A 6,768-nucleotide genomic window follows, 5' to 3' on the forward strand; every position below is an offset into this window, starting at 1 on the left:
GAAAATCCACATGAGCTAAAACACTTTTGCTAGTAGTACCTTCAAAAATAATATACAATAAACAATACAGCTGCACATTGCACCGATCAAACAAGGTGAAAATGAGTAGATTCAATCCAGTATAGGTAATATTTGGCAGATAATCTATACTTTGAAGTTCTGCAGTAAAAGCACTCAAAAGAACAGAACAGATTAAGAATGATAGACTGTCCTGAAAGGTTATTTACTTCTTTTACATTTTGATTTCTACTTTTTATTATTTACATTTTCTCTGTAGTAACTTATTACAACACACCACCTTCAACTACGGTCCACACAATCCACACAAATCTGTACTCTTTGGCAAAGAACAGTCATTTCTTTTAATGTTTTTTCTTCAGCAAGGGTTTCTTCCTTGACCTTTGCCCATAGAGCTCTGTTTGGTTGAGTGTGCGGCGGATGCTACTGGTTGAAACCATGACCCCAGACTAGGTTTGCCTTCAGGTCTTTGGATGTTTGACATGGTGTTTTTTCCACCATTCGCACCAAGCTTTGAAGATTTCTGTTGTCAATTTTCATCTTTCCCCCACGTCCAGGGAGATTCTTGACAGTTCCATACTTGGCCAACTTCTTAATAACATTTCACACTGTTGAAACTGGAATACCAAGGTCTTTGGAGATGGCCCTTTGGAAATCTTGTGTTTGCTCAAAATAGCACTTCTGATGTCACACAGCTCATTTGTATTGATGTCACATGGGCACCAACAATGTATCACAGGGGATTCTTATTTGTGATTTAACACAGGCAAGTCAAAATGTGTTTCCATACTAATTTAATGCAAAGGATGCCAGTACAAGTGTCACAGCAAGCTCTGGGTTTTTCTATTTTTCCCTCCGATTGTTTTGTTTTAAATTGTTGTTTATTATTTTCTCTTTTGTATTAAACACGAGTGCTCTATATAAAAAAATATTCTACATTATGTACTTAAACTTCATGACTGCCAATAATGATGAGCAGGACTGTATATCCTGTCTAGAGGCTATTCTATCACACACACATGCACTGAGGTCTCAGAATAAACCCCAAGCCCTGCATGGAGCGGCTCAGTGAATGTGGTGTAAAATGTGTGTATGTGGGTCAGTGTGTGTTTGTCAGGTGAGATGCTGTAGAAGGACAGGGTACCGGCCAGCCAGTCCAGATACACTCCTACTCTGCCAGACTGGCATGAGTGGGGAAATTCACCAGTTAGTGTTTTATTGTGATAAACAGAGTAACAGTCATTAAAGTGCTTAAGAGCCCAGGACAGATTATTAAATCCAAACTGATGGTCTTCACTGACTCCCCCCCTCCCAATACTGCTGTATGAGCTAAAACAATCCACTCCCCTCTCCACTCAGTCTCCCAGTAACATCGTCCAGTCAGACTCTCTGTGCTCAGAACTTGAGACCACCAATAAAATCTGTCTGGATGATCCGGATATGGCTGATGGTTTTCCACCCACTTCACCTTTCGGTTCCCCTCAGATAGACAGAGACGAGTATGTGCTGTGTTTGGGTCCAGAGTGAGTTTACAGGCATCTGCAAACACACATATTCTCACACACATTAGAGGAGAGATCACACAGTATGTGTGTGAGAGAGAGAAAGTAAGAGAGAGTAAGTTAGTGTGAAAGTCAGAGTGTGTGTCAGAGCTCAAGACAAACTTGTCCTAGAAACACCTAGATTCCTAGATTTTCTGTCAGCTGTCCTAAACTGAAAATTCACATGAGCTTTCTGCTACTAGTACCCACAAATAATATACAATACACAATACAGCTGCACATTGTACAGATCAAACAAGCTAGAATAAATAGATTTAATTCAGTACAGGTAATATTCTGCAGATGCTGTTGTTTGTTGTTTGTATTTGTTTTTTCAGTGTCTTTAAACAAAGTAATGGATTACGTGTTCAGTAAACTTTATAAACAGCAATAAAATAAATTGTTTAAGCCATCAGTGTTTTAAATACTATTCTGGAACAGATAGTCCTAAAAGAGTTAAAGAACAGAGTCAGAATGACAGACTGTCCTGAAAAGGTTATTTCCCTCATTTTACTTTATTTTCTCTGTAACTGTAACTGATTACAACAGAATTAGTCTAATCTAATCCACACACCAGCTTAAACTACTGTCACTCACAATACACACATGTTCTGATATCATAATCATTAATTATGATAGAATATTAGTTTGGGGTTTCTCTTTAAAGTAAATTTGAGTGCACATTTTAGGCTTTTTTTCAGTGTCTTAAAACAAAGTAATGGAATATGTGATATGTAAACTTTATAAACAGCAATAAAATAAATTGTTTAAGCCATAGGTGTTTTTAACCATATGCACATACAAGCAATTCAAACCCGCACCCTTAATTGGAAGCACCCTTCACAGCACAGAGTGTGACTTCATATAGAGTCACTAAATAGTGCTAATGAGGAGAGAAATGTTTTGGAAAGTCTGGTACTCTCGAGTTGGAGACTCTTCTTTGGGAAACTGGGAGAAGCAGAACAAGGCTTCTGAAGCACTAACACATTTGAAGCCAAAATGTGTCAGTGCTTTGAAGCTTTAGAAACACAGCTCTGCTACACCACCTGTTGGGCAAATCTAAATACTACACTTTCTCTGCCTGTGTTGAGCTTTCTTTTTTTTAGAGTGTGTGTGTGTGTGTGTGTGTGTGTGTGTGTGTGTGTGAAAGAAAGGGAGAGAAAAAAGTGTAAAAATGTCTCACATTTCTTCAGTCCTGGTTGGATCCTGTTCTTCCCTCCATGTTCCACCCTAAACACACACACACACACTTTAGTTAAGATGGTAAAATTGTGACAAAAATATTTGTTGTTAATGAGACTAGTTAGTAAGATCACTGTCTTCGTAAAAAAGGAAAATGATCTAGAAAGAGAGTGAAGCACTAAATGTTCCTAGAGAGCAAAGTTTACAAATTCAAGGTAAATGGAACACTGGCTATGCAACCTGGACATGGCAAAAATTAATCTTTTGGTGACCGCAAAAGACGTGCAGCAAGATTGCGTGGCAGCAGACACTGAGGTTTCAGTTTTCACAGTAAGGCGCATACTAACGTCTGAAGGTCTTTAACGCCTCTACTGACCCAAAAGCACCAGAACAGGCAGCACCAAACTGCTCAGATCCACATAAATAAGCCACAGAGGTTTTGAGATTCTAGAGCATATTGGCATATTGGAAGCTTGGTGATATTCTGGGGCTGCTTTGTCTCCTCTGGCACTGGAAACCTGCAGTGAATGGAGGTAAAGATGGATTCAATCAAGTAGAAGAATATGTCGTAAAGCTGAAGCATGGGCATCACTGGGTGTTCCAACAGGACATTATCCCAAGTGCTGCCTTAAACTCCACCATGGCTTGGTTTCAGAAGAAGCCCTGGAGATTCTGAAGTAGTTGCTACAGCCGCTTGACTTCATATCACATTTTGGGTGATTTGAAAAAGGCACTTGCAACACCCATGTTTGCACCGGGTCAAAACGGCTGAGTAGTACTAAAATGCTTGCCATGAAGGGGTTAAATAATTCTGAAGTTGCAGTAGTCATTATAATTCATTGTAGTAAAAAAACATTTTTGCAAATAAGAGTAAATTGCAATGGGGGGTAAAAATGGCAGCACAGACTCTTGACAGTGGGGCATATGCTAAGACAGTTATGCCACTCAGGATGGTGTTAAAAAGTTAAAAGTATTTAAGGCATTAAGAATATAGTTTCTGTGCCGAGATGAGCACTAGGGTCTGCACTTTTAAACACAAAGTTATATTAAGCTAAATCTAAGACTCATACTCAGTGATGTGATTGTGGGGATTAACTGTAGTGATCTATTGAAATGCTCAGCCTGTAGGAGATATGGTCACAGTGAATGAGGAGATCCGGCTGCCTGGGTCCAGTGTTCTTGATTCAAACTCAGTGACCTGACTTCAGTGATCCACTGCGGTCACCCAGCTGCCAGTGCCCAGCAGCTGCAGTGATCTTGCCCAGGGATCCAGCTGCAGTGACTTGCTGCGGTGGTCCTCACAGTGACGCAGCTGTCAGTGTCCAGATCTGACTGCAGTAATCCTTACAAAGCTGTCCAGCTTCTGTAGTGACCCAGGTCAGATTTGCTTTGCTTTGATTGCCTAACATTGCCCGGCTTAACATTGCACAGCTTTGCTTGGCCTGGCTTTGCTTGGCATGCCTTAACATTTAATATACAATTATACCATTTTAATTTACAGTTCTATATTGTATATAAATACATACATAATAAAGTTAAATCAGTTTCTGATTCAGCAAATGTGTTACTGCAAATATGTTTTCTGAACATTACTGCAAATATGGCAGTGTATTTTCTGAATCTGGCCTTTTAAGACCACAACTCACAGCAGTTTACAGTATGGATCCTTCAGTAGATCAGAGAGCAGCTTCACTCCAGACTCTCCTGGGTGATTATAGGTCAGATCCAGTTCTTTCAGGTGGGAGTTTTTTGAATTCAGAGCTAAAGCCAGAGAAGAACAGCCTTCTTCTGTAACCATACATCCAGACAATCTGCAGAAAGGAAGGAAAAGAGAGACAGATGGAATTTACACATTACAAATAATTACTTTTAAGTAATTCAATTAAATCTATAAAAAATATATATCATTTTGTTCCGGAACTGCAAGTGATTATTAGGAAACAAAGTGAAAGGAACAAGACATCTTTTGCAGATTAAAGTTGGAGGAGAAAGTGGAGAAAATGATATAAACATGGTTTATATACATTTTATATAAAACTATTAGTAGTTACTGTTGCCTAAATTATATATTAACTTTTTTTTTCATTTTTGACTAATCACTGTTTTTCTTCATGAGACATGGGCTTTTAATAATGAATATATAAACAGAAAAGAAACAATCAATGCAAGATGAACAAAAAGGATTTTATATATGTTAGTGGTGTAACGTGCCACACAAGGTCAAATGCTAGCAGTGCTTAATAAAAAGGCTGTATTCCAAAGTCAAAGTCAACAAACTGGCTATTATCAGGTCTGAAAGGCAAAGTATAAACATTACACATGAACACATCCAAAAGGGCAATCCAAAGTACATAAAACACAATCAGAAAAGCAAAAGGCAAGGTTAAAAAGACAAAGGTAAAGTCTGGGGTTTTTCTGAAAAAAAAAAGTCCAGAATAGCTGAATAAACTTCAGCATCAGACAGTAAATCACCACCTCCATATTCCAGCTCCACTTACATTTACCAGACAAACAGCGCAATGGATCAATGTAGGAAAGAAAACTTGCTGAACTTATGCTTCAAAGTAGCAGCAAGTGTGTGTATTTGTGTGTGCCTGTGAGAGAGGCGAGAGGAGCAAAGAAGGACAGGATGAGAGAGTGAGTTAGTTATGTATGGTGGGTACTAGGTATATTTTAGCATACATTCTTGGTTAAACTGGATCAAAGATTTCTTGAGGAAAACTTTAAAAACTATTTGTCTAAGTTTGTTTCAGCCTATACAAGCATGTACATTATAAAATGGGTGGGGCAAAAATCTGTACATGTAATAATGCAATATTGTAATGTACTGGTCTATTGCATTATCTATGGTTTAAAATAGTATTTAAATGTTATATGCATTGTATTGAATTGTATAATATTTTTATTTTTCAATTTGCATTGCCTGACTGAGATAACTAAATGGTTTGGTTGATCAAGTCTTAGATCAGTTGCAGGCCACTCTCAACAGACACTGTATTCTGATAAAAGTGGTGTTGGGGAAGAACAGGGTCCTCAGAGTTCTCCTAGGGATATCACAGAACTTCAGAGCAATGCAGAAAAAAAGAGTAACTTATTAATAATAAGACTAATAATACAGATGTATAAAGTACAAACATAACTATAGTTTTCTATGTGTTCTTTGAGGTGCATTTAATTTGTAGGTTATGTATACACCCCCTGTGGGGATGGGTTTTATCTTTGTAGTAAAGAGGTATGATAATCAGGGCCTTTATGCTATTACAGTAAACTGGTTTTGCATCCACAATCTGGTCCGCATAAGAAGGAAATGTGTGGAATACAATGTTGATCGCTTCCTCAAGGCAATTCGAGTACAGGGTAATGCCTTTTGTGCTCACAAATGCACCAGCTATGTTCAAGCGGTTATTTAACCTCAAGTTTTTTTTTTTCCATTTTTAACCTAAAACTGCCCGCCCATATCTTGAGGCTTTAAAAGGCCTAAATTAAAAAGAAATATTATTTACAAGTCATTGAAAGATGTTGAATTTAATCTCCAATTGTCAAAATATAATGAAATCAACATAAACATTAGGCATTTTCCTATATATAATTTCATATTCTAGATTTTAGAGATTATAAACTAGAGTTCATGCCCTCTGACCCTTTTTGAATCTCATGTCAAAATGGGTCTACTTTCATCATACATTTCACCTGCTGTTTTAAAGTTTTGAAGTAAAATGAACAGGCAGCTTTTCAAGTGTCCTTTTGGAGTCTCCAAAGTCCCTCAACCTCTCCAAAATAAAAATGAAAATTAATATCTTTTTATCCTCACCAAACAGTTCTGTACTGTCTTGTACAATTCTGTACTGTCTTCGCTATCAGTTTGTAAAGATAAAAGATTTCTTTTCAAATTACACAAAAGTAAGATATGGTGTTCCGCAAGGCTCTATTTTAGGACTGCTAATATTTACATTATACATGTTACCATTGGGCTCAGTTATAAGCAGATATTATGTTAATTTCTATTGTTATGCAGATGACACACAGC

The 6,768-nt window shown here is 37.6% G+C and overlaps 1 pseudogene; it reads right to left on the reverse strand.

Annotated features, from left to right (window-relative positions):
- Window positions 1–1,019: 1,019 nt before the first annotated feature.
- Window positions 1,020–4,539, reverse strand: LOC140565120 (stonustoxin subunit beta-like; annotated as a pseudogene).
- Window positions 4,540–6,768: the final 2,229 nt, after the last annotated feature.

This window comes from Salminus brasiliensis, chromosome 11 (genome assembly GCF_030463535.1).
Source record: "Salminus brasiliensis chromosome 11, fSalBra1.hap2, whole genome shotgun sequence".
Lineage (NCBI taxonomy): Eukaryota > Metazoa > Chordata > Actinopteri > Characiformes > Bryconidae > Salminus > Salminus brasiliensis.